The sequence below is a fragment of the Stenella coeruleoalba genome (assembly GCF_951394435.1).
Source record: "Stenella coeruleoalba genome assembly, chromosome: 2".
NCBI classification, from domain to species: Eukaryota; Metazoa; Chordata; class Mammalia; order Artiodactyla; family Delphinidae; genus Stenella; species Stenella coeruleoalba.
In genome coordinates this window covers 155,274,083-155,296,929 of record NC_137147.1, presented here as the reverse complement: position 1 = coordinate 155,296,929, position 22,847 = coordinate 155,274,083, and the positions used below count along the sequence as shown (strand labels likewise).

Here is a 22,847-nt window from a genome sequence, read left to right as displayed (position 1 = left end):
ACCCTTCATACAGCTAAAACATGCATGGGACACCCAGAGGATGGTACACCATCAGATCGGGAATAGTTTGAGAAAACCGCTTCATCTCCTCATCTCCTAGTGGTCGGGTTCCCACCTCCAGCCTCTTTCCTGGCAATCGCCCCACTTGGGGAAGTCAGCACCTTCAACACCCTCTTTCGCACACTTTGGAATTTGTCCGGAGGATGAACTGGAACAGGGGGAACAATGAGAGACAATGCCTAGGTGTTTGGACAGGCACATGTCACTCTAATTTCCAATGAGGAAGAGGAATTGACCAAAGGCTCAGCTTGCCCTTGGAACCAGAATAGGGCTTGAAGCAACACTGCTGTTTGGTGGCCAGTTCCCAAAGAAACAAGTTGAAAAATGGAGCTCAGGGGCACTGCAATTCACAATCCTGCAGCATTGTAAAAGATACCTAACATGGAAAAATGCCTTGAGGTAAGTCACGAAAAAGGACTTGAAAGCAAGGCAGAATTGCAGGAACGGGATTTCAAGAGGTAGATTGGACTCGCAGTTAAAGCACATGAAAAGCAGCTGACCTACGCCAATGATCCATTTGGCCAAAAAGGGCATATGCATTTTTTCTGAATATATTCAGGAAAAATGCATATGCCCTTTTTTGCCAACCAAACAGGCAGGCAATGAAAATCCACACTTCGTATCAGTCAGATCGGCCATCATCACAAAGTGTAAAAACCAGAAAAGCAGGACAGGGCATGGAGAAAAGGGAGCCCTGTTTCGCTGACGCTAGGAACGTAAATTTCCAACGGCAACTCTGGAGAAATGTATTGTGTCTCCTAAAAAATCTAAAAAAAAGAGCTACAGAGCATATGGCACTTCCACTCGTGGGCGTATATCTTGGGAAAAACAAAATTTGACAGGACACAGAGAACCCAACTTTTAGTGCATCTTTGTTTACAGGAGCCTCGACTTGGATACAAACTAATTGTACCTGGAAGGAAAAACGGATAAAGAAGATGTGGTACTTATGTACAGTGGAAAGTTAATCAGCCATGAAATCAATGAAATAAGGCCAGCTGCAGCAACTCGGGTGGACTTTGGGACGATCATTCTAAGTGACATAAGTCAGACGGAAAAAGAGACTTATCATAAGATATCACTTAGAGGTGGAATCTAAAAATGGCTACACATGAACTAATTAAAGAAGAGAAATGGAGTCACACATTTAGGGCTTCCCTGATGGCGCAGTGGTTAATAATTCACCAGCCAATCAGGGGAAACAGGTTCAAGTCCTGGTCCGAAAAGATCCCACATGCCGCAGAGCCACTATGCCCGTGCGCCACAAACACTGAGCCAGCATTCTCGAGCTGGCAAGCCACAACTACTGAGCCCACGTGCCACAACTACTGAAGCCCGCATACCAGCGCGTGTGTTCGGCAACAAGAGAAGCCACCCAATGAGTAGCCTGCGCACCGCAACCAAACCCAAGGCAGCCAATTAATTGATTAATTAATTAATTAAATTTTAAAAAAACAAGTTGCCGTCTGACTTAGTGCCTGGTGAGGGCCAAATTTCTGGTTTATAATGTGGGTCTTCTGGTTCTGCAATTAAATGATGTAATGGGCATAAGATCTTTTGTGTGCTACATTTATTAGGTCACTAATCCCATATTTTAGGTCTCTGGCCTCATGACCTAATCACCTCCCAAAAGCCCCACCTCCTAATACCATCAACAAGGGAGCTGGTTTTCAAAATTTGAAAATAGAGGCACAAAATGTTTATAGCATAATAGGGACCACACGGTTAATTTATTTTCCCTTTCATGTTAAAGGTTTTGCACATATATATTTATTATATAATCTTGAAACCCTTCTTTTTCTCAAGATTCTTTTCCCATATAGGCCAGTACAGAGCACTGACTAGAGTTCCCTGTGCTATACAGCAGGTCCATACCAATACTTATCTATTTTATATATAGTAGTGTGTATATGTCAGTCCCATTCTCCCAATTTATCCCTCCCCCACTTATCCCCTGGTAACCATAAATTTATTTTCTATATCCATGACTCTATTTCTGTTTTGTAAATAAGTTATTTTCTATCTTTTTCTTTTAGATTCCGCATGTAAGCAATATCATATGATATCTGTCTTTCTGTGTCTGACTTGCTTCACTCAGTATAACAATCTCTAAGTCCATCCACGTTGCTGAGAAACCCTTAATTGTTAAGGATAACTCTCAGTTTTTTCCAGTGTCATCAGCTATTCTTTCTGGCAGACATGTGATGACACTTTTTAAACAAGGATATATTGAGACCAAGGCTCCTGACCTGCAAACAAAAAAAACCATCATTCATATAGTGAAAACTTTGCACATCAAAGGATGATAGCACTTGGTCTCTATCGTTTTGCACCCACTGCTGACAGAGGGCAGAGGAGTTTGACTCACTAACCTTCCTTACGTGCATTTCTTCCTAATGGGCTATTCCACATAAAACTTATAAGAAGCGGCACTGCATCATGGAACACACCAATCACTACTCCAGATTCTGAAGCAGCAAAAAATAAAAATAAAAACATGATGAAATCATCCAAAGGGTTCTGTCCACATTGTTACAATAGATTCCCTCGCACTGTGAAACCTTTTCAAACCCTATCACTTGAACCTGTTTTTATTTTTTTCAACAACAATAAGGTGAATCTGGAGTCACATGCTCCAGTAATATTACACTATCCCTTGTGCAACTATATAGGGATTCAAGGAGGTATGTGAGGCTATCATGAGAGGTTGCCTAGAGTAATTAGGACATTTCATTTAATGTTGCCCCTTCTCCCTAAGATGTCTGCTGTCCTCTTCTTTTTGTAGCTACTAGCATTGAGAAAGTGAGCAAGGTAAGGCCCTTCTCTTTTCTTGCCCATGAATGCACCCGTGATGGACCCCACAGACCTTGGTGCTTCCAGAATCCCCTGAACCTCCTGACCTTCCATGCACGGCATCATATAGAAAAAGATGGTGACGTGTATATTTGTATAAAACATGCTATAAAATTTTCGTGTCTTCCCTTCCTCATAATTCCAAAGAATAGATTTCTTTGGATTTCTGCTTAATGCTGCTGGAGTTGGTACCTAAGTTGAGGGAGGTATCAGGGCACACCAAAAGAGAGGGTAACTGCACAGAAAATACAAGCAGGTACATTTCTGTGTAGTTTCAGCAGCTTATTTCCTATATCAACCATGGTGATATGTTGACCCGTCCTCTTTCTACTAGTAGTACGACAAACAAATATAAAGGATATTCAGGCTTCTTGTTTTATCCCCACCTCTCACAATTGATCTGCATTCACATATAGGACAATGAGGGGCCCTCACTACCATCTTACCCAATACTGGAGAACTAGCGAATGTCCGAATTTTTCCAGGGATTATTTTCATATTCTCCAATCAGTCCTATGAAGGAATCTTACCTATTCTGTTTAATGAAGTCATATCTTGCATGGCACCCATCATCACCAATACTGGAAAGAAATTTGAAGGGTCTTAGATTTTACCACATTTGAAATTCCAATATTTTAGCCTGTCACGTTTTTGGATTTTACAAAAAAATATTTTAAATGAGACAAAAAAAATTTTTTATGGCACAGACAGCAATAGTTTTATATTTTTATCTGTTCCACTTGCACACAAAAGTCTCATGGGGTGATGTAAAGTAGTCCTGTTGGATGCTGTGCACCTGTAAGTATGGATTAAAGCTTAGGAATCTTAAGCTTCAGTCACCTGAAACTTTTAAAGTAGGATGCAAACAATCCTGTCCAACATTTGAACAGAGCAAGACACTGTCTTTATTTATTTGTCAGGTACTTAATCTGTCTTTTGCCCCAAGGAGAGAAACAACTGGCATCTTCCATCAATGTGTTGTACAAATATCTTTGAACAGAGTGCAAGCAAAGGCTGATAAAAGGTGTGAAAAAAAAAGAGAGACACTTGTGGCATTTTCTCCTAACTTACTGCAATCTCCCATTTAAAATGTGGGAATAATCAATCTTCTGAGGAAAAAGGCCCAAGGAAGGTTTTTGCCTTTGGGGAATAATGGAATTTCTAACGATTTCAGGAGGTAAGAAGAATTGGTGAGAATGACCATGAGACATGAGAGAAAAGTCAGATCAATGGATGAAGTGATGTTTACCTCTGTGAATCAATGAGAGGTAGGAGCAAATGAAAGTTGAATACAACATTTTATGAATAAATGTAACCTTTCAGCTGTCCGAGAAAAAATTAATTTTCACTATGATACAACATATTTCGTTTACAAAGTTAACTTAAATTTAAAGCTTAATAATTATATTTATTGAAGAAACGAAAACATCTTTCTGGTTTAGAATAAATAGTGTGCTCTGCTACAGATAAGAAGACTACATAAATAGAAATATGACTAAGTAAGTAAATAAAGAGGAAAATAACAAATTAGATGTTATTAACATTAAAAACTGACAATCATCTAAAGAAAGAGAAGGAGTGACAGAAAGAGAGAAGAACTCATATCAAGCATATATAAAAAACTCCTAAATAAGAAGTCTTAAGATGTTTAAAAAAAAAGTCTTCAATAAGAAGATAATGTAAGAGCAAAAATGGGGAAAATATACCAAAAGATATTTCAAAAAAGAGGGTACAGAATGTTAAGTAAACATATCAAAAGATGCTTGGCTTCTTAGTAGTCAATTAAATGAAACAAAAGCAATCCTTGGAATTATCACTCACAAACCAGAAAGTTCAAATGAAAATGACAGGTATTATCAAGTTTGACAAGAATGTGTGTAATTCTTGAATCTCATTCACTGCTGCTGAGCATGAAAATCCATAAAAAAGTTTTGAAAATATTTAGAAGTACCTAAAAAGATAAACACATAAGGGCTTCCCCGGTGGCACACTGGTTGAGAGTCCACCTGCCGACGCAGGGAATACGGGTTCGTGCCCGGGTCCTGGAAGATCCCACATGCCGCGGAGCGGCTAGGCCCGTGAGCCATGGCCTCTGAACCTGCGCGTCCGGAGCCTGTGCTCCGCAACGGGAGAGGTCAGAACAGTGAGACGCCCGCATACCGCAAAAAAAAAAAAAAGATAAACACATGAAAGCTATGACTCGAAAATTTTACTACTACATGTATACTGAACAATAATTTATACACATACCACCAAAGCTCAAGTTCTAGAATTTACATACCAGTGCTATTCTCAACAGACACAAACTAAAAATCACTCATATTTTAATACACATTGGGATAAATTACTTAGTAGTTAAATGTTTACACTATGGAATCCTATGCAACAGTGTCAATACATGATCACAACAGGCAACCATATAGGTATGTTCACAAACAACATAAGGAATAAAAAAGCCCTGTCCAAATGTGTTTATACTGTGTCATAACATTTATACAAAATGCAAAATACAGGTAAAGTGATCTTTTTGTTACATACCAGAACAATTGTAAACCTTAAGGGGAGCCACTAGAATGGGGCCAGGGGGCCTCTGAGTGTCTGGAAATTTTCTGTGTCTTTATCTAGAAGCTAGGTATAGAGTGTATTCAGATTCTGAATTTTCTGAAATTTGTCATTTTCTTACAAACCGTGCATGTTTTTAGTTGTTTTTTATACATAACAAAAAGTAAAAAATATAGACTAGGGAAGGTACTTATATTAGCACTTTAATATCCATGCTTTTCAAGGTGGAAGTGAAAGATATTAAACACTGACATTGTGATTACGTCTTAAAAGTAAGCTGAAAATTTGAGATTAATAAATAAGACATACTTCTTCATATATAATACTCAAAGAGGAGGGGTAGAAAGGAGCATTATTTTCTTAATTTAATACAGAATAGTTAAGACAGAAAATAAAGAAAACAGACTAGGTTTAAAAAGGAGCACACTGGACTTCCTTGGTGGCACAGTGGATAAGAATCTGCCTGCCAATGCAGGGGACAGGGGTTCGAACCCTGGTCTGGGAAGATCCCACATGCTGCAGAGCAACTAAGCCCATGTGCCACAACTACTGACCCTGTGCTCTAGAGCCCGCAAGCCACAACTATTGAGCCTGCATGACACAACTACTGAAGCCCATGCACCTACAGCCCATACTCCACAAGAAGAGAAACCACCGCAAGGAGAAGCCCATGTACCGCAATGATGAATAGCCCCCGCTCGAGACAACTAGAGAAAGCCCTGTGCAGCAACGAAGACCCAATGCAATGAAAAATAAATAAAATTAAATCTTTTGACTTATGAGATGACTTACTAACGTGGCTGCAGTTGGAGGCCTCAGTTTCTTGCCACATGGATCTCTCCTTAGGGCTGCTTCAGTGTCCCCATGACATGGCAGCTGGCTTACCCCAGGATGAGCGATCTAGCAGAAAACAAATCAGAAGCTGCGATGTCTTTTATGACCCACCTTTGGAAGCTGCACTTTGTCTTTTCTGCAATGTCTTAATAGTTAAACACTCAACAATTATCATGTGCCAGGGGCCTCACAGGTGCATGAAGATTAGGAGATACTTAGGGGATGATTAGGGCCATCTTGGAGGCTGGCGACCAAAGTGGCTGACTAGCCAAAGACTGAATGTTGTTTCCTTCACATCTGGAGAGAAAATGGTCAGTGAATCCCATTGGTGGTCTTTGAGATGTACGAAAGTTACCTCTTGCTCTCAGCTCCAGCCGTGTGGCTGAAGGGTCTTGGTGCTCCAGCCGGGTGTCAGACCTGTGCCTCTAGGGTGGGAGAGCCAAGTTCAGAATATTGGTGTACCAGAGACCTCCGGTGCCATGAAATATCAAAAGGCGAAAGCTCTCCCAGCGATCTCCATCTCAATTCAAAAACCCAGCTCCCCTCAAAGACCAACAAGCTCCTGTGGTGGACACCCTATGGCAAACAGCTAGCAATACAGGAACACAGCCCCACTCATTATCAGAGAGGCTGCCTAAGATCATAATAAGATCACAGACACCCCAAAACACACAACCGGATGCGGACCTGCCCACCAGAAAGACAAGATCCAGCCCAACCCAAAAGAACAGGCACGAGTACCCTCCACCAGGAAGCTTACACAACCCACTGAACCAAACTTTGCCACTGAAGGCAGACACCGAAAACAACGGGACACTACGAACCAGCAGCCTGCAAAAAGGAGGCCCCAAACACAGTAAGGTAAGCAAAATGGGAAGACAGAGAAACACACAGCAGATGAAGGAGCAAGGTAAAAACCCACCATACCAAAAAAATGAAGAGGAAATAGGCAGTCTACCTGAAAAAGAATTCAGAGTTATGATAGTAAAGATGATCCCAGATCTTGGAACTAGAATGGAGAAGATACAAGAAATGTTTAACAAGGACCCAGAAGAACGAAAAAGAAAACAATGATGAACAACACAATAGTGGAATTAAATATTTTCCAGAAGGAAACAATACCAGAATAACTGAGGCAGAAGAATGGATAAGTGACCCGGAAGATAAAATAGTGGAAATAACTATCGTAGAGAAGAATGAAGAAAAAAGAATGAAAAGAATTGAGGACAATCTGAGACACCCCTGGGACAACATTAAATGCAACAACATTCGAATTATAGGGGTCCCAGGAGAAGAAGAGAAAAAGAAAGGGACTGAGAAAGTATTGGAAGAGATTATAGTTGAAAACTTCCCTAATATGGGAAAGAAAAGAGTTAATCAAGTCCAGGAAACTCAGAGAGTCCCATACAGGATAAATCCAAGGAGAAATATGCCAAGACACATATTAATCAAACTATCAAAAATTAAATACAAAGAAAGAATATTAAAAGCAGCAAGGGAAAAACAACAAATAACATACAAGGGAATCCCCATAAGGCTAACAGCTGATCTTTCAGCAGAAACTCTGCAAGCCAGAAGGGACTGGCAGGACATATTTAAAGTGATGAAAGGAAAAAAACTACAACCAGGATTACTTACCAAGCAAGGATCTCATTCAGATTTGACGGAGAAATTAAAAACTTTACAGACAAGCAAAAGCTAAGAGAATTCAGCACCAACAAACCAGTTATACAACAAATGCTACAGGAACTTCTCTAGGCAGAAAACACAAGGAAAATACAATAACAAACCCAGAACAATTAAGAAAATGATAATAGGAACATACATATCGATAATTACCTTAAATGTAAATGGATTAAATGCTCTTGACAAAAAGCTTTTGACAAAATTAAACACCCATTTATGATAAAAAAAAAAACCCTACAGAAAGTAGGCATAGAGGGAACTCTACTCAACACAATACAGGCCATATATGACAAACCCACAGCCAACATCATTCTCAATGGTGAAAACCTGAAACCATTTCCACCAAGATCAGGACCAAGACAAGGTTTCCCACTCTCACCACTAAAATTCAACACAGTTTTGGAAGTTTTAGTCACAGGAATCAGAGAAGAAAAAGAAATAAAAGGAATCCAAATCGGAAAAGAAGAAGTTAAGCTCTCACTGTTTGCAGATGACATGATACTATACATAGATAATCCTAAAGAGGCTACCAGAAAACTACTGGAGCCAATCAATGAATTAGGTAAAGTAGCAGGATACAACATTAATGCACAGATATCTCTTTCATTCCTATACACTAAAAAAGAAAAATTTGAAACAGAAATTACAGAAACACTCCCACTTACCACTGCAACAAAAAGAATAAAATACCTAGGAATAAACCTACATAAGGAGACAAAAGACCTGTACTCAGAAAACTATAAGACACTGATGGAAAAAATCATAGATGACACAAAAAGCTGGAGAGATATACCATGTTCTTGGATTGGAAAAATCAACATTGTGAAAATGACTATACTACTCAAAGCAATCTACAGGTTCAATGCAATCCCTATCAAACAACCAATGGCATTTTTCAGAGAAACAGAACAAAAAATTTCACAATTTGTATGGAAACACAGAAGACCACGAATAGACAAAGCAGTCTTGAGAAGAAAAACAGAGCTGGAGGAATCAGGCTCCCTGACTTCAGACTATACTACAAAGCTGCAGTAATCAAGACAGTACGGCACTGGCACAAAAACAGAAATATAGATCAATGGAACAGGAGAGAAAGCCCAGAGATAAACCCACGCACATATGGTCACCTTAGTTTTGATAAAGGAGGCAAGAATATACAATGGAGAAAAGACAGCCTCTTCAATAAGTGGTTCTGGGGAAACTGGGCAGCTACAAAGAGAATGAAATTAGAAGACGCCCTAACACCATACACAAATATAAACTCAAAATGGACTAGAACCTAAATGTAAGGCCAGACACTATAAAAATCTTACAGGAAAACATAAGCAGAACACTCTATGACATCAATCAGAGCAAGATCATTTTTGACCCACCTCCTAGAGAAATGGAAATAAAAACAAAACTTAAAAAATGGGACCTAATGAAACTTAAATGCTTTTGCACAGCAAAAGGAAAACAAAAAAAAGACAAAAAGACAACACTCAGAATAGGAGAAAATATTTGCCAATGAAGCAACTGACAAAGGATTAATCTCCAAACTTTACAAGCAGCTCATGCAGCTCAATATCAAAAAAACAAACAACTCAATCCATAAATGGGCAGAAGAACTACATAGACGTTTCTCCAAAGAAGATATACAGATTGCCAACAAATGCATGAAAGAATGCTCAACATCACTAATCATTAGAGAAATGCAAATCAAAACTACAATGAGATATCATCTCACACAGATAAGAATGGCCATCATAAAAAAAATCTACAAACTATAAATGCTGCAGAGGTGTGGAGAAAAGGGAACACTCTTGCACTGTTGGTGGGAATGTAAATTGATACAGCCACTATGGAGAACAGTATGGAGGTTCCCTAAAATCTAAAAATAGAGCTACCATATGACCCAGCAATCCTACTACTGGGCATATACATTGAGAAACCATAATTCAAAAAGAGTCATGTTCCACAATGTTCATTGCTGCTCTATTTACAATAGCCCAGACATGGAAGCCACCTAAGTGTCCATCAACCGATGAATGGATAAAGAAGATGTTGCACATCTCCAATATACAATGGAACATTACTTAGCCATAAAAAGAAATGAAATTGAGTTATTTGTAGTGTGGTGGATGGACCTAGAGTCTGTCTTACAGAATGAAGTAAGTCAGAAAGAGAAAAACAAATACTGTATGCTAACACATACATACGGAATCTAAAAAAATGAAAAGAAAATGGTCGTGAAGAACCTAGGGGCAGGACAGGAATAAAGACGCAGACGTAGAGAATGGACTTGAGGACACGGGGAGGTGTAAGGGTAAGCTGGAATGAAGTGAGAGAGTGGTATGGACTTATATATACTACCAAATGTAAAACAGATAGGTAGTGGGAAACAGCCACATAGCACAGGGAGATCAGCTTGGTGCTTTGTCACCAACTAGAGAGGTGGGACAGGGAGGGTGGGAGGGAGACGCAAGAGGGAGGAAATATGAGGATATATGTATATGTATAGCTGATTTTCTTTGTTATAAAGCAGAAACTAACACACCATTGTAAAGTAATTACACTCCAATAAAGACATTAAAAATACATAAATAATTTATTTTTAAAAAAAGGAAAATTAAATCATAAAAAAATAAATAAATAAAAGAGAGCACAAAATAACATAGTAACTCTAAACCTAAGTAGTTTCAGTACTGTACTAAATGTAAACGGATTAATATCTCCTATTAAAGTGTAATTTTTTTATATTATGTGCAACTAAACTGTTTTTAACAATATACAGGTAAAATAAAAGAATTAAATTAAAAAGGAGAATACATTCCATGGATTTAAAAACAATAAAACAATTAGCATATAGTATGCATCTTAGATAAAGTAGTCTTTAAGTTTAGAACAGTTTGTCATTATTATAATTAGTATTATTATCCCAATGTCTTAAATAATATTTCAGTACTTTTTCTATATGAAAAAATATTTTAATACTTTTTTCTTTGCTTTCTTGTGGTCTAATACATGGCAAGTATTTAGGTGCTAACATAATCTAAAAATGTATGTTGTTTTCTTACAGCCAACAAAAACTGAGTCAAGAAGAAATAGATAACTTGAACAGACTGATCACTAAAAGTGAAATAGAATCTGTAATTTTAAAAAACTCCCTACCAACATAAGTCCAGGATCATCTGGTTTCACAGGCAAATTCTACCAAATATACAAAGAAGAACTTACACTGATTCTTCTCAAACTCTTCCAAAAGATTGAAGAGTAAGGAATACTTCCAAAGACATTCTATGAAGTCACCATCACCCTGCTATCAAAACCTTACGGGGTGGACATCCCTGATGGCACAGTGGTTAAGAATCCACCTGCCAATGCAGGATACACAGGTTCCAGCCCTGCTTCTGAAGATCCCATATGCAGGTTAGCAACTAAGCCTGTGCGCCACAACTACTGAGCCTGTGCTCTTGAGCTCGGGAGCCACAACTACTGAGCCTGAGAGCCACAACTACTGAAGCCCACGTGCCTAGAGCCCATGCTCGGCAACAAGAGAAGCCACCAAAATGAGAAGCCCATGCACCACAACGAAGAGTAGCCCTCGCTCGCCGCAACTAGAGAAAGCCCAGGCACAGCAACGGACACACAATGCAGCCAAAAATAAATAAATAAATAAATTTATTAAAAAACAAACAAACAAACAAAAACATATGGGGACTTTTCTGGCAGTCCAGCAGTTAAGATTTCGCCTTCCAGTGCAGGGGTTGCGGGTTCAATCCCATATACCTCACAAACAAGAAGCCAAAACATAAAACAGAAGCAATATTGTAACAAATTCAATAAAGACTTTAAAAAAACACAGAGAAAGACACTACCAAAAAAGAAAATTACAGGCCAATACCTTTGATAAATATAGATGCAAAAATTATCAACAGAGTATTAGAAAAACGAATCTGACAATACATAACAAGATCATACGCCATGACCAAATTTGATTCACCCCAGGGTCACAAAGTTGTTTCAACATATGCAAATCAATCAAAGTGATACACCCCATCAACAAAGTAAAAACAAAAAACCAAAAGATCATCTCAATAGAGGCCGAAAAAAGCATTTGAAAAACTTCAACAGCTATTCATGGTAAAAAACGCTTACCAAAGGGGGTATAGAGGGAACATATCTCAACATAAGAAAAACTATTTATGACAAACCCACAGCCAATATAATACTCAATGTTCATAAGCTGAAAGCCTTCTTGCTAAAATCTGGAACAAGACAAGTATGCCCACTCTCACCTCTTCTCTTCAACACAGTATTGGAAATCCTAGCCACAACAGTCAGACAAGAAAAAGAAATAAATTCTAACCAAATTGAAAGGGAAGAGGTAAAATTGACACTATATGCAGATTACATGATAATACATATAAAGGAAACCCTAAGAATTCCACACAAAAACAACTAGAACTGATAAACGAATTCAGCAAAGTAGCAGGATACAAGATGAATATACATAAATTGGTTGCATTTCTTTCTTTTTTAAAAAAATTTATTTTGGCTGCATTGGGTCTTCATTGCTGTGCACGGGCTTTCTCTAGTTGTGGCCAGTGGGGGCTACTCTTCCTTGCAGTGTGCAGGCTTCTCATTGCAGTGGCTTCTCTTGTTGCAGAGCACAGGCTCTAGGCAGGCGGGCTTCAGTAGTTGTGGCACACGGGCTCAGTAGTTATGGCTCACGGGCTCTAGAGTGCAGGCTAAGTAGTTGTGGTGCACAGGTTTAGTTGCTCTACAGCATGTGGGATCTTCCTGGACCAGGGCTCGAACCCATGTCCCCTGTATTTGCAGGTGGATTCTCAACCATGGAGCCACCAGGGAAGTCCCTGGTTGCATTTCTTTACACTAACAATGAAATATCAGGAAGCGAACGTAAACAAGCAATCCCTTTTAAAATGGCATCAAAAAAATAAAATACTTAGGAGTAAACCTCACCAAGGAGGTGAAAGACTTACGTGCTAAGAACTACAAAACATTAGTAAAGTAAATTGAAGATGATTCAAAGAAATGGAAAGACATCCCACGTTCTTGGACAGCAAGATATAATAGTGTTAAAATGGCCATACTACCCAGGGCAATCTACAGGTTTAATGTGATCCCTATCAAATTACCCATGACATTTTCTCCAGAACAAGAACAAATAATCCTAAACTGTATACGGAATCATAAAAAGCCAGAATTGTCAACACAATCCTGAGGAAAAAGAACAAAGCAGGAGGCATAACCCTCCCTGACTTCAGACAATACTACAAAGTTACAGTAAGCAAAACCACAAGGTATTGGCACAGAAGGAGATATATGGATCAATGGACTAGAATAGAGAGCCCAGAAATAAACCCACACACCTATGGTCAATTAACCTTCGACAAAGGAGGCAAGAATATACAATGGGGAAAAGACAGTCTCTTCAGCAAGTGGTGTTTTGAAAGTTGGACAGCCGTATGCAAATCAGTGAAGTCAGAACATACCATCACACCATACACAGCAATAAACTCAAAACAGCTTAAATGCTTAAATATAAGATAGGAAACCTTAAAACTCCTAGAAGAGAACATAAGCAAAACATTCTCTGACATACATCATACCAAAGTTTTCCTAGGTAGATCTCCTAGGGCAGTACAAATACAGTAAGTCACCTACATATGAACCTTCAAGTAGCAAACTTTCAAAGATGCAAACGTGCATTCGCTTGTCCAATCATGTAAGTTACCTCACATGTCTGGCTGGCATAAATTGTCATGTGTGTGCATCCTCTATAAGTGGTTGTGCTTTTGTGCAGTTTACAGTACTGTGTAGAGTACAGTAGTACAGTACCTTTATTTCAAGCCCAAGATGTCTGGAGGAAAGAGTAAAAGCTACGATGAGGTAGCAGGTACTGCTAAGAAGCGCCACAGGATAATGATGGAAACAAAAGTGAAAGTAATTGAGAGAGTGGAGCGAGGTAAAGAGATGTTATACCTCGCTCATTCTTATAACATGAATCATTCAACCATTGGCACGATTCTAAAGAACAAGGACAAGACCATGGAACATGTGAAGTCTGCCGTGCCGATGATTTTGACAAAATATCAAAGAAGCATGGAAAACTGATGGAGATGCAGAAACTTCTCAGTGTATGGATGTAGGATCAACATCCTGCTCAGCTTATGCTGATTCAAGAGAAAGCTAAAAAGCCTTTATGAAGACTTGAAGAAGAAACACAACAAAGAATCAGAGGGCACGTCTTTTAATGTCAGCCATGGCTGGTTTCATCGATTCAAGGCTAGAGCCAACCTTCAAAATGCAAAAGTAAGTGGAGAGGCAGCAAGTGCAGACAGCATAGCTGTCCAGGAACTGCATGAAACAATTTGAGAAATTATTGATGATGGTGTGTATTTACCGAAGCAGGTTTTTAATGTCAATGAGACACAACAGTACTGGAAGAGGATGCCAGACGGAAGTTACATCTGTAAGGAGGAAAAGTTTATGCCTGGCTATAAAGCAGCAAAGGATAGGCTAACTGTTGTTTGGTGGCAATGCTTCTGGTGATATGAAGCTGAAGCCTCTCTTAGTTTATCAATCAGAGAACCCAAGAACCCTTAAAAACATAGCCAAGGGCTCTCTTCCTGTTGTGTGGAAGCATAACCCCAAAGCCTGGAATACACAGGCCATTTCCCAGGACTGATTTTTCCACCAGTTTATCCCAGATGTAGAGAAATACTGCTTGGAGAAGCACGTCCCAACAAAACATTCTTTTGCTGCTTGACAGCGCTCTGGGCCACACCCCATTCATGGATGACTTTCATCCCAACGTCAAAGTAGTGCATCTGCCACTGAATACTACGTTGCTCATGCAACCTGCAGACCAGGGAGTTATAGCGACTTTCAAGAAATATTATTTATGTCACACTTTTTGTTAGGCAGTAAAGGTAAGTCACAAATCAGGAACAATCTAGGGACAATTTTGGAAGAACTATAACATCTACAAGGCCATAAAAAACATTGACTTTGCTTGGTGTGAGGGTATGGCGGTCACCATGAATGGGGTTTGGAAGAACCTTGCCCACAGTTTGTTCATGATTTTTATGGATTTGAGAAGGTAGATGAGAAGTCCGAAGACGTCTTCCCCAACATAGTCACCCTCAGCGAGAAGCTGGAGTTAAATCTGCAAGAGGACCATTTCATTGAAGACCTTGCTGTGCAACATGAGGAGCTTACTAATTAAGATGTGATGGAATTGGAGTCCCAGAGAAAGGATGAAGAGGACAGGAGGAAGAAGAAGAAGTAACTGAAGAACTGAAGAGATTCACGACACAGAAAATGGCAAGGGGATTTTCTTTATTTGAGGAGGCACTGTTAGTTTTTGAGGTAAAGGACCCGAACATAAAATGGTACCCAAAGTTGCAGCAGCCATTCAGAATGCAATCCAGTGCTACCTTGTCATCTATGATGAGAAAAAAAGAGCTACTACCCACACATCAATGGATCATTTTTTCAAGAGGGTAGATAGAATTAAATCCAGCAAGGAACCAGAACCTGTGCCATCAACGTCAGGCATGAGTGAAATGGCAGTTTGCCCTCTGTCTCCTACTGCTGATAATCCTTCACCTCTACCATCTCCCACCTCCTCTCCCTCCTCCAATCAATAACTCTTCTTGCCTGTTCCCTCGATGCCAGCCCAAGTATCCCAGCTGTTGTACTGTATTACTGTACTTTTCAAGTTACTGTACTGTAAGATTAAAAATGTTTTCTTTATTTTTGTGTTGTTTTTTATGTATTATTTGTGTGAAGAGTATTATGAACTTATTATAGTACAGTAACATATAGCCGACTGTGTAAGTTGGGTACCTAGGCTAACTTTATTGGACTTACAAACAAATTGTACTTACAAACGCACTCTTGGAACAGAACTTGTTCATATGTAGGGGACTTACTGTAAAAGCAAAAAAGAAAGAGGAGCTAATCAAACTTATAAGATTTGCACAGCAAAGGAAACCATAATCAAAGTGGAAATACAACCTATGGACTGGGAGAAAATAGTAGCAAATGATGAGGCTGACAAGGGCTTAATTTCCAAAATATACAAACAGCTCATACAGCTCAATAACAAAATAACAAATAACTCAATGGAAAAATGGGTAGAAAACCTAAAGAAACATTTCTCCAAAGAAGACATACAGATAGCCAATAGGCACATGAAAAGATGCTCATCATCACTAATTATTAGAGAAATGCAAATCCAAATTACAATGAGGTACCACTTCACACTGATCAGAATGGCCATCATTAAAAAAATCTACAATTAACAAATGCTGGAGGGGGTGTGGAGAGAAGGGAACCCTCCTGCACTGTTGATGGAAATGTAAACTGGCACAACCACTATGGAGAACAGTATGGAGGTTCCTTAAAAAACTACAAATAGAACTACCATATGACCCAGCAATCCCACTACTGGGCATATACCCAGAGTAAACCATAATTCAAAAAGATACATATACCACAAGGTTCACTGTAGCACTATTTACAATAGCCAGGACATAGAAGCAACCTAAATGTCCATCGACAGATGAATATATAAAGAAGATGTGGCACATATATACAATGGAGTTTTACTCAGCCATAAAAAGGAACAAAATTGAGTTATTTGTAGTGAGGTGGCTGGACCTAGAGTCTGTCATACAGAGTGAAGTAAGTCAGAAAGAGAAAAACAAATACCCTATGCTAACACATATATATGGAATCTAGAAAAATGGTACTGATGAACCTAGTGACAGGGCAGGACTAAAGACACAGATTTAGAGAACAGACTTAAGGACACGGGGGGGAAAGGGAGACGGGGACATAGTAAGAGAGTAGCACTGACATATATACACTAACAAATGTAAAATAGCTAGTGGTAAGCTGCCGCATAGTATAGGGAGATCAGCTCGGTGCTTTGTGTCCCCCTAGAGGGGTGGGATAGGGAAGGTGGAGGGAGGCTCAAGAGCGGGGGATATGGGGAATATATGTATACATAGAGCTGATTCACTTTGTTTTAAAGCAGAAACTAACACAATGTTATGAAGCAATTATACTCCAATAAACATGTATTTTTTAAAAACCCACAACATTGTAAATCAACTACACTTGAAAATATTTTTTAAATGCAAAAAGTTTTTTAAATTAATTTTATTGTGTGTGCGTACCACAGGTTCAATATATAAATTATGTCAAATTGATTACATTGTTTTCCAAAATAAAGAATTTTTGATATTTTACATCAGCTTTATAATATAAATGCAGAAAAACTATATTATTTTTTTCGTAAAGTTCAGAAGTAGCCATTTTGCTCATTTTGTATACTATAAACCACTAACTTTATTAAAAACGGATTCGTGACCTCTTCCTTCCAAAGAAATATTTCTCCAGTCACACAGGTTTAATAGAAGGTTCCGCCACGAACTGACTTGAACCTTAGAGACACGAGATTTGCATCCTGAAATCTCTTTCTTGCAAAAATATCCAATTAGCATCCTAGCATTACAGAAAAGAAATGCTTTTTTACAGATCTCAAATTCCAGGCAACTTTACTCAAGACATCATGTATTTTTAAATTATCAACACTCACCTGTTGTCTTTAACAATCAACAAAAACGTAATTTTGTGTTTCATTTATTCTGGTTCTAAGTGGTCATTCTAAACGAAAGTATTAGAGTATGTTAATATCACCTATAACATCATATTTCAAATGACTACCGTCTCTCCAAAGATGAAATATGAGGAACTCATATAATTAGGCTCTCCAAAGATTTACTCTCTGAATCTGTATTACCCTTCTTCTGAACTCCACACTGTTCATTATTCTCTGAGAATATTATTTTTCTTGTATGGCCATCGCACATGTTGATTCATTTCATTTAGCTTTTTCCTGCAATTTTATGCCTAGTTTATTTCTGAGATAATGCATTATATCAGATTGATAATTATAGAAACAAAGACTTCTCTATAATTTCCTGATTGTTTCAGGAACTCCTTTTTTTTCTAATACCTACATTCTGAAGCTCTCCACAAAGAATTACTAAAATTGTATTTATATAACTATCTACATATTAATCACACAATAATGCATTTACAATTGTATTATGATTTATTGCTAACTTTGGAGCATAAATGTAGCTGTCTTATTTATCACGCTCTTGGAAATCACTTTAATATTTGCACTTAGGACTTGAAAGAGAATGGATAAATAAAAACCTGAAGAATATGCAAATACAATTTATATATTTCTCATAAAATTAGGTGATTATCAAACCTTTAGCAAAAAAAAAGAAGAGCCCAGATACTCTGCGGGCATGATACTCGAGAATGTAGCGTCTTTCAGCAGGAAAACATGCAGTAATCCATGTGGCAGAGTTTACCTGTGACCAACTGGGGTTAGTGACCTATGCATTCCTTACATGCAACATATCAGGAGTGGAAAAATGGAATTTGTCAGTTGTGGCAATAAGTATAATGAAGTTTTGTAGCAGGTCATGCTCATATATTCAACACAGGTACAATCAAAATTACACTCATTCTGGTGTAATTTTACACAATGAGTGTAAAATTACACTCATTCTGGTGTACATTCTGGTAAATCTAAGCCTCTATCTGTTACCTTGTCTTTAACTATGAAATGTCGGAACTGACTTACAAAAAAAAACACAAAGTGTTTTGTTTGTTTAATTACGGTCATGATGAGTAAGACATAGCTCAAAACAGCTAATTTGACTTAGTGATTCTCTCATCAGGAAACACAGTTTCTACTTCCTTGTTTATTCTCCACATCCTGTAGTAAGTAAAGTTTCAATGAATGATAAATCTACATGGCAAAAAGAAAAGAAAACTTATATGTGTTGATAAGATAATTTTGACAGGTTTTACCACGTATGTCAGTGTTTCTGGGGATGGACACAAGCCAGAGCTCCCTACTCAGACATTTTCACTGATGTCATTCCCCTTTGTCCACAATTTGAAAGTGGATAAAAATGTTTTCCATGTTTTCTTCTTTAAGAAATTAAATAAATAATGCTGTCTAGACATGATCCTCTAATGATATTCAGTCAGTGGTCATCAGAAGAGGAAAAACACAGAATCTCATACCCACAAAAGGATGACATTCAGTCAGACAAGAAAATTCTCCCTGAAATCAGAGCTTCATCTTTAACATGCAATCAAAGGCTTTCACAGGTTCTACATCACTCTGCAGTCATCTCTACCATATGGGATTGGCTCTAAGAATCTCACATCAGATGACTAACAAACATGTCATAGTACACTGATCTGGTATCAGATCCTGCCTCTCTTAATGAACTCCTTCAGGGACATTGGAATATTCTAGGCGGTTTCCTGGAGCCATCTACCCTTCCAAGTAGAAACAAGCTTTGATTCTCAATGGGACCCCTGCTCTGTCCAACCAACCTCTCTAGAAATATGATGTTCTAATCTCTCCTGATTAGACCATTTCAAGATCTCTCCCTGTGCTAATTTAGTAAAGGTAAAAGAGAAAGAAGAAAGAGGCAAACTATGCAGGGAGCAATATATAGGATTCCTTTACTTAATGTATTTATCTGATATACCCAAATATTGAGAAATATAGATTCATTTCATAATGGTCGAGGAAAGAGGAGGAGGAACCTCCATGCCAACAGTATATATAAAATGGAATCAATATTGCATAATCTCCAGCTTCAGCTTAACTATGAGGTACTAACTCTTCTCATAAAGAAGCAATAACTCTCCATCATTTGAAACACACTGAGGACTCAGATAGCTGGACTCTGAGGGTGTAGTCTCCTCACTCGAATTCTGTACCTGCATCGCAGAGCAATGAAATATTCCCGAAGAATTATTAAGGATGAGGTGGGGAACCGAAATAAGAAAGATGAATCCATAGTCTGCCCTACCATCTGTTCTGCAGGATATTACCACCATCGTGGCCCAATATGACCTTCCCACTTTTCTCTGGGCCTCTCTACGTTCCACCTCCATTATCCCATTATATCTTACCTACACTTGGAAACAACTCTACTTTTTCCACTTATCTTTATCAACAAGCATTCCGAATAGCAACTGCGTATATAACTCTTAGAAATCAAAGGTCTGACTCAGCAATCCATGACCTTCAAAGTCCAAAGTTTTCCTAATTCCCTTTATTATTTTTTTTCTACTTTCCATGTACTTACACTCTCAGGACCTCCACTGTTCTCAAGTTCGTCTTCCCTGCAAAAATCTGTCAACCTAGACATAGAGTTAAGTACCACCCTCTAATTATCTTCTAGGGAATTCAGTTTTTAAAAAAGCCTCAGCAAGCGTTATGGACTTTATTAAAGACTCTTTAAGATAACTCACAGGAGATAGCAGTACACCCATAGATATCTATTTAATACACCCTCAGAGTAATTTTTAATTTTTTTTTATAAACTCTCTTCTGGCCAATGAAGACTCTCACCTCTTCTTCAAAATATGCAGTGTCTCACCCTTCTGACTACTCTCTGCTCCATCCCAGGTCCACTCCTTTTCCTGATATTACATTCTTTCCCAATTTTGTATGTTGGTAAAATCAAATAACATAAAATACAACATGTTAGTTATTATAAAGTGCACCATTCAGTGTTATTAAATACATTCATATTATTGGGCAACCAATATCACCATTTACTTTCTAATTCTTTTCTATCTTTTAAAACTGAAACTCAATATCCTTTAAACATAACTTTCCTTTTTCTTCCATAACCACCTGAAAAGCATCATTACCCTCTCAATTTCTATGCTTTTGACTACACTAAGTACCCCACATAGGTGAAATAAGTAGTTGTATTGTTATGACTCATTAAACGACACAAAAATGGCATTTTTGGTAGCTAAATTTCCTTAAGATCCCTCCATCTTGTAGCATATTCCTAGATCTTTTCCTTCTTAAGTCTGAATAATATTGTATTATATGGGTATACTACATTTTGTTTATCCAGGAATTAGTGGATGAACACATAGGTTGCTTTCATATTTTAGCTATTGTGATTATTACTGCTCTAAACACTGGAGTACAAATATTTCTTTAAGACCCTGATTTCAATTCCTTTGGGTATACCTCATAGTACAATTCCTGGATCATGTAGTAATTCTATTTTTCAATATCTGAGAACTTGCCATACTCTTTTGCAAAGCAGCTGTATCATTCTACATTCCCACTGACATAGCACAATGCTTCCAACTCCCTCACATCCTCACCAATACTTGTTTTCTGCTTGTGTATGTGTCTGTGTGCTTGTGTGTGTATGCATGCACGCAAATATATAAACATGCATTTAGTGATATGCAGTATCTTTTCAAGTGCTTAGTCATTTGTACATCTTTTTGAAGAACCATCTATTCAAGTCTTGTATCCATTTTTGAATCAGGATGTTTGCTTTTTGTTGAGTTGTAGGAGTTCTCTCTCTATTCTGAATAGAAATCTCTTGTCAGATAGGTGGCTTTCAAATATTTTCTCCCATCTTGTGGGTTGCCATTTTACTGTTTCCACTTCTCTGATACACGTTTTTTAAAAAAATCATGTACTGAAAATTGTTTATTTTTTTGTTAGCTGTGCATGTGTTTTTCCTTCATTTCATACTGAGGAAACACTGCCAACTCCAATGTCATGAAGCTCTGGTCATGTGTCTTCTTCAAAGACTTTTTATTTTATTAGGCCGTATATTTAGTTTCTTAATACATTTTCATTCATTTTTGCCTATGATGTTAGGTAAGGGTCCATCTTCCTTCTTTTGCATGTTGACAACAGACTTCTCAGCACCATTTGTTGAAAATACTATCCTTCCTACATTGAAAAGTCTTGGCAAGTTTTCAAAAATCATTTGGCCATATATCAGGGTTTATTTGTGGGAGCTCTATTCTATTCCATTAGTCTTGGATAAGGGAGGAAATAGTGTAACGTATCCAGGTTGATGAAGTACATAAAGAAAAACCAGGACTGAGAATTAATAGGGCAATATATATGAGGAGGGCGTAAAAGACAGTGTGAGAGAAGCTCCTGTATTTGTGAGTTCAGGGAAATGTGATCATGCTAAAACCACTAAAAACCTGCCTGAACAATACAGTAAACTTTTTAGCAAGAAACATAACACTTACCCATCTCTGGGAAATATAGTATGAGCATAAAGATAAACTACACACAAATATATTAAAAAGGGAAGGGTTTTCATGGTGTGAGAATACTGTGTTATGTGAAATACAATTTACTTCTGTTCTACCATTTTCTCTAAAATTTATCAAAGTGTATATACAAGCAATTCCAATTCTGGTAATGTGCTTGACAGGTTTATATATGAACTTCAGCAGACCAGTAAATGTATATTTATAGTAGGACTGTTCCATAAACCAAAAACCATAAAACAGAAACTGGAAAGACTATAGTTCACTTTGTCAACACACATACAGATGGAATGATGGTTAACGGTCCCAAAACAGAAGGTGAGCATGGGTGCAAGAGGTTAATCCCCAGGCTGGGGTGGGGAGCAGAGTTTGAGGGTAACACAGGTAGAAAAGGCTTTTGTCCTATTCCTGAATTTTGAGCTATGGAAATTCACAGGTCACTATCTCCATTTCAACATGAATGAATGCACTATTCAATTTATTAAAACAGGCGAAGTGAACATGAGTCATATGAATTTCAAACTGCCACAAATCAAATAAGATACTAAGAAAAGTTAAATAATATGATTTAGGAATGAAGTGGAGAGATGGTCCTAGGTGGTAGCATAGAAAGACCCAGAGCTTGATGCCTCTCATGGGCACACCAAAGTCACAAATATTTACAGAACAGTAAC

At 38.0% G+C, this 22,847-nt stretch overlaps 1 long non-coding RNA gene across 2 annotated transcripts in view; it reads right to left on the bottom strand.

The window, feature by feature from the left end:
* Positions 1 to 3,384: 3,384 nt before the first annotated feature.
* LOC307182233 overlaps positions 3,385 to 22,847 on the bottom strand; it is a 32,046-nt gene continuing 12,583 nt past the window's right edge. For both annotated transcript variants that reach the window (XR_013827150.1, XR_013827151.1), the window contains 2 exons: positions 6,268 to 6,375; positions 3,385 to 3,494 (listed from right to left, as the gene is read on the bottom strand). This is a non-coding gene — a long non-coding RNA (uncharacterized lncRNA). The remainder of the gene's footprint in view (positions 3,495 to 6,267; positions 6,376 to 22,847) is intronic.